The 13915-nt window shown below is 39.7% G+C and overlaps 1 protein-coding gene across 3 annotated transcripts in view; it reads left to right on the forward strand.

Moving 5' to 3' along the window:
- Positions 1–13915, forward strand: part of SLC23A2 (solute carrier family 23 member 2) — a 130827-nt gene that overhangs the window by 31049 nt on the left and 85863 nt on the right. The gene's annotated exons all lie outside the window — the stretch shown is intronic.

Raw genomic sequence — 13915 nt, forward strand, 5'->3', positions numbered from 1 at the left:
GATTGTCTTTAAGTTTGTATTTAATTGTGAAAATTCCAATATTAGGGAATGGAAAGAATGAACACTCAAATGCCAAATAAACAGGCCTAATAAATTTAAACATATTACCTTTGCTTTAGGATTAAAAAAAAAAAAAAAGACATTTTAGATACCCTCTTTGCTGATCTCATTTCCCTCTTTCTCTCTCTCAGAGGTAACTTTTTTAGTTCATATTTTTACTTTTGTATTATTACATGTTTACATATCCAGAAACTCACATACAATATTGTCTGCATGAATTAAAACCTTAAAGATCTCATGTGATGTGTGTTCTACAGGTTGTTCTACAACCTACTTGCTCATTCAGGAATGTATTTTCATGCCATGCTTACCCAAGTGGCTAGAGTTTATTGTTTTGATTGCTTTTTTATTTCACTGTTTAAACATACTAGAACTTGTTTATACATTTTATTGATGTGTCAGTTGCATACTGTTAAAAACGGGTTAGAGTAGACTAAGAAATGGCATTGCCGGATCGTAGGGCTCACACATCTTCAGCCTGCTAAGTGTTACCAAATTGTTTTCCCAAGTATTTTGAGCCTATTTACATTTCTGAAAACTGAGTGTGAAAATTTCTGTTTACCTACGGCCTTGCCAACACTTGGTATTATTGAACGCTTTTATTCTGGCCTTATCTGATGGGTGTGGAATGATGCCTTGTGTTAGAAGGGCTATGTCATGGTTTGTTTATTCATTAGTTAAAGGTTGTTAAAAGTGTTGTTTCCAGGTTTGGGCTGTTGTAAATAGAGCCACTGTAAATATTTACGTACAGATTTTTGTTTGAACATAGTTTTCATTTCTGTGGGTAGATATCCTGGAATAATATTGCTGGGTCTTAGGGCAAATGTATGTTTGAACACAGAGTGCTCCTGCCATGTTACATACCCATCAGGAGTGTGTGACGGTTCCAGTGGCTGTGTCTTTGTCACACTTGGTATTGTCTTAGCAGTTTTTCTTTTTTAGACATTCTAATAGGTATGTCATACATTTTTATAGTGAAAAAAATTAAAAATTGATTCTATTTATAAATGATATAAAGTAATTGATTTTTTATCTTCCTTGGTCTTGAATGATCTTTTTAACCCCCATTCAATGAAAAACTCAGAGCATCGTGTTAGGGTAACCAAATAATGATAGAGAAGTGGTACATTGCAGCATAGTATTTGCAGGCTGCTGCTAGAAAATTTGGTAAATGTATTTTTCTTGCTATCATCAAAGTTCACTAAGCTGTGGAATCTCTATTTATTTATTTATTTATTATTTATAGAAATTGGGGAAAGGAGGGAGAGAGAGAGCGTGAGAGAAACGTCAGTTGGTTGTCTTCCACGAGTCCCAGCTGGGGACCCAGCCTGCAATCCAGGCATGTGCCATGATTGGGAATCAAATTGGCAACCTTTTGGTCTGCAGGCCAGTGCTCAATGCACTGAGCCACACCATCCAGGGCAGAATCTTTGATTTATTGGTTGGATATTTTGTTTATTTCTGGAAAATATGTATTAAAATTTTACAGCAAAAGGGTATTGAGCCCACATTTTAAGGGCATCATCTGCCTATTGCGTAATTATTCCCTCCTCCAGGTTTTCAATAATAATTTAGCCCTGGCTGGTGTAGTCAGCACACATTCTGCACCATGCTTTGAGATTATGAATGAGTGGCCATTGTTTTAAGTGTCTGCCAGAGAAGCCAGTTTAATGAGTCTTTGATAGTCAAGGTGAACAGTGAATTTATTAGTCTTACCCAGATGTTTACCCTTTATTATGATCCTTCCATTTCATGGAAAATAACATTCAGCTAGGTTAGAAACTAATCCATTTTTTTTTAAAATTTAATAACTGGGGTTATTCCAAAAGTGTTGCCTTACCAGACTTTCTCTCTCCTTTTTTTAAAAAATATTTTATTTATTTATCTTTAGAAGGGAAGGAAAGGAGAGAGGGAGAGAGGAATATCAATGTATGGTTGCTTCTTGTGCATCCCCCGTTGGGAACTGGCCCCTGCTGGGAACTGGCCTGCAACCCAGGCATGTGCCCTGACTGGGAATCGAGCCATGATCTTTTGGTTCACAGGCCCGTGCTCAATCCACTGAGCTACACCAGCCAGGGCTCTCTCTCCTTTTTTTATTTATTATTGTTTCAACATTACAGTGGGAAGAGGGAAAGGAGAGGGAATGCTTATTTTTAGTCACATTCCACTGGCCAAAACTTAGTCACATGGACATATCTAGCTGCAAGGGAGGCTGGGAAGTGTTGCCTGAAGTTAATTGGTCATGTATCAAATTAAAATCGGGGGTTTTTATTATGTTAATTCTTTTCTAAAAGGATTCTATTTATTTGTTTTTGAAGAGAGGTGAAGGGGGGGGAGAGAGAAAGTGAGAGAAACATCAGTGTATGAGAGAAATATCAGTGGGTTGCCTCTTACAAACCCCCTGTTGGGTACCTAGCTTGCTACCTAGGCATGTGCCCTGACCTGTGATTGAAACCAGAGACCTTTTGGTTTGTAGGAGGATGTCCAAGCCACTGACAGCACACCAGTGAGGGCTATTATGTTAATTCTTAATTGAATGAGAGAAGACCCTTGGAGACACCTAGTGGTCTCTGGTACTTCTATTAATGAAATAGGGAAGTTATCATGTGAATTAAAACAATGCATAGTCACAAATAAGTTGGATATGAATGAAAATGTATTCTAATTCTATTTTTTTAGTGTTTATAGAATTTTATTCCCCCCTAGGTTGGTTTATCACAGAGTAGTTTTTGTTCATCCAAAAATCCTAAATTTCCTTGTGGATTTATTTGGAAAGACAGAGATAGATAATCACCGAATGTGGAAGATGTTTTCCTTTTTAAAAAACAGTTTAGCCCTGGCTCATGTGGCTCAGTGGATTGAGTGTGGACTGCGAACCAAAGGGTTGCCAGTTCGATTCCCAGTCAGGGCACATTCCTGGGTTGCGGACCCAGTCCCTAGTACGGGGTACGTGAGAGGCAATCACAACTGATATTTCTTGCCTTCTCTAAAAATGAATAAATAAATCTTTTTTAAAACATTAAGAAAAAACATAGTTTATATTTGTCCTTAAAGAGTAAACATAGATCAGAGATTACATTAATCAAAATCGATATTTTCAAGTGCACAATTTATTTCTGAAGAATTAAACTTTTTTCTTTTCTGTGTTTGGCCAAGTTTAGTATTTTAGTTGTTTTACCTTATTTTTTTTTTGTCCTAAATTTACCAACCTTATATAGATACTAAGAACTGAGCTACTGCTAGTTTTACTTCCCAATACAAATGAAAATTTGGAAAATCAGATGAACACACAAAAAAACTATTATAATCTCATTTGACAGAGAAGACCACCATAAACTGCTCGGTGTGGTAGTACACAGTCTGCTTTCTGAACATACCTGTACATGAACTTTACAGTCCTTTACAAAGGGGGGGCACCACGTGAGTTAATGCTGCTATGTGGGATGTTTTTTCTATATTCATTTTGTAACTGGTACTTTTCTGAAGTATTTTATTCTAGTGCTTTTTTTTTTTTTAAGAAAAACTCATTTTTTAAATAGAACCATTACCTGTGAATAATTCTTTTGTCTTTCCCTTTCCATTATTTGAACTTTAAAAATCTTCTTATTGTATTAGTTAGAATTTCCAGAGTGGTCTTCTGTAATGGAGGCCCTTAGATTCTCTCCTGTTTGCGTTTTAAATGGGCTCCCTCCAGGTTTTTCAATATATAAGTATCTCCTTAGCTATTGGCATGAGACAGGGATTCTTTTTGAGGACATTTTTCTTCTGTGTTGGAATGTAGTAAGGGTTTTATTCAAAAACTGATGTTGAGTTTTATCATATGCTTTTCTGGTTTTCATTGATTTTACATTTTTTTCTTCCTTCTTGTAGCACAGAAGTCCCAAACCAGGGAGCTGCTTAAGTGTTCATGATACTCCAAAAACCCCATCTGGTGTGGACATGCAGTTTATTGCTTACATTACAGGGGAGCACACCCACTGAGGTGGGTTGGTGTGAGAGAGATCGTGCCTTCTCTAGTCTGAGGCTCGTTATTAGGTGTCCTGGACAAAGGAGGCACATGTCCTGCACATGACTCCAAACTACGTTACCTCGGTGTGTAAAATGGTCCAGAAGCAGTCACAGAACAAGAAGGAGCTAGGGAGGGAGTTGGAATTCATTCCCCAAACAATATGCATTCCTTCTGGCCAATGGCCAGACGGCCACTCAGTCCTGGGACAGGGAAGGGCCATGTCTGTTGATCCCACACTGTTGATGTGAGTTGTAATATGCACCAGCTTTTTCCCTTCTCTTGTGCTTTGTTAAATTTGGAAGCAGGGTCATGCTAGATTTCTGAAATGATTGACAAGTGTTTTGCCCTTTTTCAGTGCTTTAGAACTGTCTGAATAGCATAGCAAGTAACTGTTCCTCAGGCTTGGAGGTGTTTGCCTGGGAGCCACCTGGGCCCTGTGTAGTTGGAATGGAAAGTCTCTATCCACTGTGGCCTTGGGAGGTTTAAGAGCACCCTTGCTGCATTTATTAACTTTGTCAATTCTGTTGCTTATTTCCTAGCTAATTTCTCTCTCTTTAATTTCTTTTTACTTTTGCCCTGGCCTAGTAGCTTCCGTTGGCTAGAGCATCATCCTGATATACCAAGGTTGCAGGTTTGAGCCCTGGTCACAGCACATAACAGAAGCAACCAATGATTGCATAAATAAGTGGAACAACAAGTCAGTGTTTTTCTCTCTGTCTCAAATCAATTTAAAAATTTTTCTTTTTACTTACTTTAGGGTATTTTGTTGCATATTCTTTCTTGTTTAATTGTAATGATATTTTTATAGTTTCAATTCCACCTTTGACCCAACAGTTATTTGGGAGAAGGGCTTAAAGTTGTGAAATTGTTAGGCCGTCTTGGTTGATAATGATTTTTTTTTTCTTTTTGGCAATGAGAAATATAAATGTTCCTTTTTTTCAGGGCTGAAATTTCAATTTGGCATGATGGTCACTTTCCACAAATGCTCTTTAGCCATTTCAAACAGCTTTGTTTCCTGTGGGGTGCAAAGTTTGATGCCTATTATGTTAGCCACGTTCATGAATTGGGCAGATTCTCTAATGGATATAAAATAAAATTAACGTGGAGATCAAGTTTGTGTGCATAGCCTCTTGCTCCTCATGTCCTTGGAGACAGGTATATTTGTGAACTCTTGGTCATCTCTTTTATACTGCTAGCCATTATGGTCCTTATTTCAGTGAAATACAATGTTCAGAACATAAAAACTGACATTTTTGTTGTGAATTTGTACTTTTAGTATTATAAAATAACTATCTTTTCCCCATCTCATACTTTCTGGCAGGGATTCATTTTGTCTGACACTAAAAAAATAATAGTAAAGCAGCATTAATATTGCTTTATCTTTTATTGTAATGATTTTAGAGAAAGAGGGAGAGGGGAGACAGAAACATCGATTTGTTATTCCCCTTGTTTATGCATTTATTGGTTGCTGCTCTTTATATGAGCCCTGACAGGGCGGTTGAACCCACATCCTTGGAGTGTCGGGACAACTCTCTAACCGGCCGAGCCACCTGACCAGGGCATATTGCTTTACCTTGGTTTCACTTTGTGAAAAGTCTGTCTTCAGGCATTTACTTTTTGATACATCTAAGAATATTTTTAGTGAACTAATTTACAAGTTTAGTTTGTTTTCTGTAGTCTGTTTTAAATTCTAATATCAGTTTTCTTCAAGTAAAAAACATTTTTCTTTTATTTATTAACTTTTTTATTTTAAGTAAAACAAATAAAAATAAAAAACCTGTTTCTCCAGTTGTCAGTACTAAGATCTAATGGTATTTTTCCATTCCCGTCTGTTTGGGAGAGAGGCTTTAGCATCTTATTTCCTATCTTCAATCTTTATTAATGTATTCTTGTTTGTTCTGCTTTATTATTATGAATTACCAATTTTATAGTACATAGCATATGCTTACAGAATAATTTGACACATGTGCTTGGTTTTGTAACTGGGTTTAGGTTCCTTATTTAATTTTGTCCCAATATTGATGATTTTGGTTGGCCTTCATTATTTGCAGCCTTGTATATTAGCAGCCTTTCTGAATCTTGCGTCTTCCATGGTTAGAATAAGGCCTCAATCCTCCTTCCCCCTTTTCTTTCTCAGCCCATGCGTATCTGACATGGCAGTTGTTTGCTTTCCCACATGAAGGCCAACTTGTCTGGGTATAAAATTCTTTCGGAAAACCTTTTCTCCAGTTCTCTATAGATCAGCATTTTCTGTTGACTTCTGGCATTTAATTCTGCCTTGGGAAATCCTGGGGCTCATCTTAATTATTGCTACTGTTTAAGTAAACCAGATATTATCTCCTTCCTGAATATTTCTATGACTTTTTCATCCTGTAGTTAAATTATTTTGCCAGGTTATGTTCAATTTATGGGTTTATTCTCTCTGATTTTGTTTGAATCTGTTGTACCCCTATAATCTCTATACTCAGGTTTTTCTTAATCTCAGAATGGTTGGTTTTTTTATTCTATACTTTTGTATCTTTAAGTCTGTTCCACTTATTCTTTATAACAAGGTTTTATTGAGATATAATTCACATACCATAAAGTTCTCCCATTTAAGGTCTATAGTTCAGCGACTTCCAGTAAATCAGACTTGTGCAAACATCACCACAATCAAATTTTAGAACCTTTTTTTCATCCCATAAAAAAATCACAAACCCATTAAAAGTTACTCTCCATTCTGATCCCCCATTTCTGCCCCAGCCCACCACTAATTTGCTTTCTGTCTCTATAGATTTACCTCTTCTGGACATTTTATAATATAAGTGCAATCATACAACACAACTGGCTTCTTTGTTGTTTTTCTGTGAAGTCTAGTTAAGAAACACCGATTGCTCATGTCTTGGCTTTGCTGTTTGCTTTTTTACCTCCAGGGTTCTCATCTCTGAACTGGTGCTGCCTTTCTGGCAGTACTGGAGTTTCTGAGGCTTGTCTTCCACCTTTGGCTTCTCTGCTGTTTTCTCTAGTTTCACTTCTCTTTGTTGCTTTTAATTTCGTTTCCTTACAATTAATTCTTCCCCACCCCAGTTTATTGTCTCTTGGTCCCATTTTATCTAATTGTCTGATCTTGTTTCTTCCTTTTTAAAAAAAAACCAACTGTTTTATTTTGGTTTTTTCTTTTCTCCTTTGTTCTGAGTTGAAATCACCTTTTGGTTTCTGCAGTAGAACCTTTCTGAGGTTAAGTGGCTTAGCAGAACATCTTTGGTACAGTTCTTCTGTTCAGAATACAGAAACTCAGAGTATTTTTTTCATAGGCTACATGCTGGGTTTTCCCTCTTGGCTCACTTAGGAGCAAGGGGTGTTCTGGTCTGCCTGGGCATGTTGACCCGATGGGTTGGGTGTGTTACACGTGACCTGTGTTCTGGGCACTTGTGGTGGTGAATCTCCTGCCCCTGCACAGTTGACACACTTGGCTTTCAGCCTTCTCTCCAGCTTCTCCTCCCATCAAGTCGCATCTTCCTGTCATGCTCACGGCTGATTTCCTTAAGTTTATTCATGAATAAATAACACTTTGAGCTCCTTTTCTTACGGAGTTGTCCTGGTTCCTCTTCTACCTTTATCCCAGAGACCTCGTCTTCTGAGATATGCTTTGCTGCTGATAGTGCCTCTTCTGCCTGTCTGTCTGTTCCTCATTGAGCCTTGTCCCTGTCTGGATTTGGAAGTGCAGTCTGGTGTTGAGTTGGAGGCAGGGGTCCTCACAGCACATCCCAAGGGGCAGAAGTGCCCTCTCCGAGGTTTCTGGCAAGCTCTCGCCTGGAATCAGGACCAAAAAGGGCAAAAGTCTGATTATAGGTGTGGCTTCTTCCCTCTTACTGATAGGAAATTGTCAGTGTGTGTTTGCCTTTTTATGTGTCTTCATGGGCACTTTCACTTTTCGTGAGGGCCTCTGTCGCTGGTACCTGCACACCAGATGCTGTGTCCAGTTGGGATCACAGTGATCTGTTGGCTTTTTCTGTCATTTAGTAGATCTCATACCTTGAGATCTATTTTTAATCTCTGGAAGTCTTTGAGCTTTTTAAACACTTGTCTTTGGTCTCCCAATTGGGGAGATGAAAAATTACCAGGGAGTAAAATTAATCCTCCTTTGCACTGAAGCTGAAACCAGTGTGGGTGGACTTGTTTGTCTGAACAGAAGGATTTGGAAAGATGGGTTTTACTTTCCCTTATTTGTGTGGGTTTGAGAAATGTAATCCCAGCTGCTGTTTGGTTTCCACAATAGAATATGCAGCCTGCCCCGTGGAGACAGAGGCACGGTAAGTAGCCATGTAAAGGCATGCAGTAACCACTTGTTACCAGGCGGTGGCTGTTGTGTAACACAAATAGATAGCATTGCTGACCAGGTGGTATGGTTATACAATTTTGGCAAGCGTGTGGGTTATAAAAGCTGAAATTCCTTCAGCACCTGAAGTGTCTCATGCTGAACATTAGCAGGATCCCAGCCTTGCGGAGACGCCGGCACAACATTAGTGGGTAGGGTGCTGATTAAAGAATATTTCTGTGGATAGGGTACGATTTCTCTCTGCAGGTAAGACCATTTCTTGGTATATGAGCTCTGCTTTGGGGAATTGTGTTTTTGTGTGTGTTTCTGGTTGTGTGTCTGTGACAATGTGTGCTCCTCTCTGGGACCATGTGTCTGGTTTTTTTTTTTTTGCAAATATATGGCTTATGTGTATGTGTGTCTGTGAGGTGGGTAAGGAACCTGTGGCTCAAGTTTGCCCAGCTGGACTAGCAGAAAATCTCTGAAGTCTTTCTTGGTGTTGTCAGACATTATTTAAATAGTAATAGCTGAACATTAACATTTGTGCACCTCATTAAATATGGGAGAAGCTGTGCCCCTCATTAAATATGGGAGGAGTGATGATAAACACCTGATCTACAATAATTTAAAATGTCAAAATCAGTGGTGTTCGGGTGCTCATTTACCTTCTTGTTCCCTGAATGAAATCCAGTCCTGGGACTTCCAATGTTTTGTGTGCTTATTTACATTTTGTTCTGTGGAGAATTTTAAGGTTTGGAGGAAAAGCAAAAAGGAACATAGTTTAAACAAACTCGATGGAGAGCCTGGAGTCTCTTATAGTTGAATATATCTATTTTTAATGTTTTTAAGTTTTGGGGTTGTAAAAATTTCAGGTTCAGACAGCAAAAAAGCAGTACATCTGTGGTGCAGGACTCCTCGTGATTGCCGATTCTATATCGAATGGATATATACACATACACGCACACATATAAAAATTAAGGGGACCGTGCTTCTGTGTAGAAGAGTATGTATAACATACAGGTGTGGGAAGTTTATTTAAGGTCAGGGACAAGATTACTTTGATCGCTGTGTATTTGGTGTTAATCAGGAGAATAATTACAGTGTCGCAGCCGCAGGTAATTATAGTGCAGTTTAGGCAAACCCACTCTTCAGCCATCAGATAATCCAGCTGGGTAGGTGAAATTTCAGCACTTCCTTTTCCTTATCTTGGGAGAGTCTTGGTAAACTGGACTAGGGGGGCAGTGGGGTTGGGGTAGGGAGAAAAAGGATGTTGCAGAACAATTTGCAAATGGAATTCCTTCCAGGCAGTAGGAAGACCGGCAGGTGGTTGGAGAAGTAAGTAAATGTGGAGAACACGTGGAAGAGGAATGGTATGATGGGAAGAATAATTCAGGGAGAGAGCTGATAGTGCAATGATCTTGAGGCATGGTATGAGCAATTTTTGTAAATGGTTGTCCTAGCACATGGGCAGCAGTGGCAACAGTAGCTGGAGGTGACCAAGGAGCCATCAGCTGTGCTGATCGGAGGATGGAGCTGGGACAATACAGAGGGGAACACAGGGTTAACAGGGAGGAGCCACCCCTGGGAAGTTACCTTAGCACCCAGGGCAGTCCTTGTACTGGAAAGGGGCGGGGGGGGTCATCAAATATCAAGGATCATTTGGAGATGTGGAAGAGGAGAAATCTTTCTTTCTATTCCCTGACAATAAATGGGGACCTACTTCCCTTGTCTTCCTCCAGCATGACCTCTAGACATGACCTCTCATGCCTTATCTGGCTGCTCATCTTTAGAGCCTTTTTCTGTTGGTCCAGGAGGGAATAGGAGCAGCTTTTGTGCTCTGAAGACGATTGCTGTGTTTGCCACTTGTCCTTGGCTTTTGTCCAAGGGTAAATCAGTCTTTCTGTCTCCACAGTTCAGAAAACTACCCTTTAATAACCACCCTTCCCATACTTTTGATAAGTTACATGAAATCATGTTTGTATCTTGAATATGATAAGTAGTCAATTTTGCACATTTTTATGTTGTTAAAATTCCATATAAAAGTAGCTTTTCAATGGCCTCAGTAATAACTGATCAATACATTAAAAATAGTGTTTAAATGAAAAAAAAATCATTTGCACAAAAAGTGATATGATAAGTCACACACAGTAGAAGTAAATTCAGTAAAACCCAGCTTGATTCTACTTGAGTTTTCTCAAATATACATTTATATTTTAATTCTGGCCTGCGGACTATACCTTTTGCTTCACTGTTTTTCCCTCTCTCCTCTCTTGCCCCAGTCACATGATTTCCTTTAATAAATCTGGAGGACAGATTTTATTATCTGGAGGACAGAAAATAGGTTTTATTTCAGGTGTTATATTACTAACTGGCCCATGGAAAAAATGTTTAGGTTTTCTCCAAATATTTGAATGCCTTTTCTGTGGTGGACACTGTTCCTTACCAATTCTATCCCTGCCTGGTCAGGGAGCTGGTCATGGCTTCTTTAAGCCATGTACCATAGTAACACGGAAGAATGGTAGCTAACCCAGGAATGCTTCTTGGAGGAGGATGCTTCTTAAGCTAAAACCCAGGAATTGCAGGTCAGTGTGGTCCCAGTGGATGGTTCCTGGGGGAAGAGAGGCATGGTGAGGATGATGAGTCTTAAGGTATTGTTGTAATTTTATTTAAGTAAAGTTCGAAAAGAGATTTCTGCTGGATGATACCAACCTCAGCATCTTATACCTACAACATATGAGAAAAACAAAGATCACTGGTGACTTTATTTTAAAGCCTCCAAACCAACAAGATGTCAGCTGCTTAAAAAAATATATTTTTAAAGAGAGAAGAGGGAAGGAGAAAGAGAGAGAGACAGAGCCATCAAGGTAGTACATTGATTGGTTACCTCTCGCATGCCCCCAACTGGGGACCCGGCCTACAACCCAGCCATGTGCCCTGACTGGGAATGGAACCAGCAACCTTTTGGTTTGCAGGCTGGTGCTCAATCCACTGAGCCACACCACCCAGGGCAGCGCCAGCTGCTTTGACCTTTTACTGTACACTTCACTATCTTTCTCCTAACTGAGTAGTCGGTGAGTCTTCTCATCTACATAGATTGGCCATTGCTTTTCATTACTCAGCCTGTGTGTAAAACAACATCAGTAAACAACCTTTTGGGCTGAATTTAGGTGCTTTTTTTAGAATTTAGTGTTTAGTTTGGGAATAGAGTTTATTCTGTACCAAGGGCCTTTAGGACTAAGTCTCTAGAAGAGACCAAAGGGGTCTTCTGTAGGCGGGGTGTATTCTTTAACATTTGTTTTATCAGTTGTACATTTTATTTTATGCACCATAAAATATTTCTTTTAATTAGAAATCATCCTCCCCACCCACCTTACTCCATGCATGGTCCAGGAACATGTGCCATGTCTATTCAGCAACTTCGCGTTCTCTGCAGCCTGTGCTTGAGGCCCCTGACTTCATTTTTAGGTGATTCTTAAGTAATCCAGCACTGTTGGCCCAGGGGCCCTTTTCTTCCACCTTCAGAGCAGGGTTGCTGCTGTGGAGCAAGTGAGTCTTAGGCACATGAACCACGGATTGTTCTTGTATTGTTTGCACTAATGTTTTCTATGTAGTTTTCATTTACTGCCATCTGTTTGGGAAAATGTGTATTGTTAACATTTATTGAGTATTCTGTGCTAAGAGCTGGGAATATAAAGATGAATTATACTCAGGGGGACTCTACCCTTTGGGACAAACTCAGTGATTAATTCATTCAGCTGTTGAGTGCTTTGGCCTAGGAAATAGTAGGTGCTGATGATGGAGGGCATGTTTTCTTAGGGTTTGGTTAGGCTTCCAAGAAACACAGAAGGTCTTGGCATTTAATTTCAGGAGCAGCTCAGACCTTAGTTCCTCCTTACCTAAGCCCATCACACTTCCAAGTCAGGTGGGCCCTGGGGGCGTGGCCTCTAAAGGACCGTTCTTCCAGGGTTCTCAGTGGGTAGCTTCTGAGGTGGAACCTTGCCCCCAACCCTAAGTTCCCTTCAGAAATCCAGGTTTTATCTGGCTTTTATTTTTTAATTTTCTTCCTCTTAAGAGAGTAAGCCCACAAACCCAGACAGCGACAGAAGGCTGACACAGCTGGTGGGGTACGAAGGAGGTTTTCTTGATTGCAGTCATTGATGTGGTTTAGTTTGAGGCTCTATACATTTTATTTTTATTTTTTAATCCTCACCCGAGGATATGTTTTATTAATTAGAGAGAGAGAGAGGGAGGAAGAGAGAGAAACATCGATGTGAGAGAGACACAGAAATCGGTTGCCTCCAGTAGGTGGCTTGACTGGGTATTGAACCTATGCCCTTTTGGTGTATGGGGACGAACTGCAACCAACCGGAACCCCCCCCCCCGGCAGGGCAGGCAGGGTGGGAAGGGCGGGACTCGATAGATTTTAAAGAAAGCCACCACTGGGTCATGACTCTGGGCATCCATTCCATTGTTGGGAGAGGGGATATCTATTTTGTTATTAGTGTTGATTACCTTTTACTACTTTGGCTAATAATAATAGTAATAATAATAATAATGGGTTTGGGATTGAACCCACAAGTTGGGTATGTGCCCTGACCAGGAATTGAACCTGTAACCCGATGATCTATGGGATGACACTCCAACCAACTGAGCCACACTGGCCAGGGCCACTTTGGCAAATTATTTTTATGGGTTGGTTAGTTTAAGCTCAGCAAATAACCAGGTTTAAATTGGGTACTTGGAATATGCCTTTTATGTCATTGGGCAGAACATTAGTTAAAGTGACTTTCAGGCTTTATTTGACTGACCCATAGTAGTACAAAGCCTTTTACCTTGAAACTGGGTTACCCTTGTTAGCTGTGCTCTTAAGTATTTTTTTATTTATTTATTTATTTATTTATTTATTTATTTATTTATTGAGAGAGGGCAAGGGAAGGAGAAAGAGTGGGAGAGAAACATCAATGTATGGTTGCCTCTCATGCACCCCTGCTGGGAACTGGCCTGCAACCCAGGCATGTGCCCTGACTGGGAATCAAACTGCTATACTCTGGTTCACAGGCCCGCGCTCAATCCACTGAGCTACGCCAGCCAGGGCTTGAAGTTTTATTTTTTTGTTTTGGTAAATTTCTTCATTTTAAAAATTGCAGTTGAGATCTACTAAGTCGATTTGATGGCTCACTAGTGGGTAGTGGCTTGCAATTTGAAAAACAAGTTCTTGGGGATGTTTGGAAAAGGCCCTAGGAAGATTGTTTTGTTTTTTTCAGTTACACCCCGTAAGCATAACCACCGCCACAAAGATCAGACAATAACCATGCCTTCCAAGTTCAGTCATTGCTGCTTAAGTGTAATAATGACAGATAGAGCCAGGATCAGCGTCAGAAGTGTAAACTCCCTAAAACGGGACCCAGTGTCTTGGGTTGGCCAAAACGTCCACATGGTTTTTTCTGTCAAATGAAAGACACATTTTTCATTTTCATTAATAATTTTATTGGTTTAGGTATTTTGAGTATGTTGGCTATCTCTTACTATTGGCTTCTAGTGGGCAGAGG

Source organism: Artibeus jamaicensis, unplaced genomic scaffold (assembly GCF_021234435.1).
Source record: "Artibeus jamaicensis isolate MK-2021 breed Jamaican fruit bat unplaced genomic scaffold, CSHL_Jam_final contig_685, whole genome shotgun sequence".
Taxonomy (NCBI): domain Eukaryota; kingdom Metazoa; phylum Chordata; class Mammalia; order Chiroptera; family Phyllostomidae; genus Artibeus; species Artibeus jamaicensis.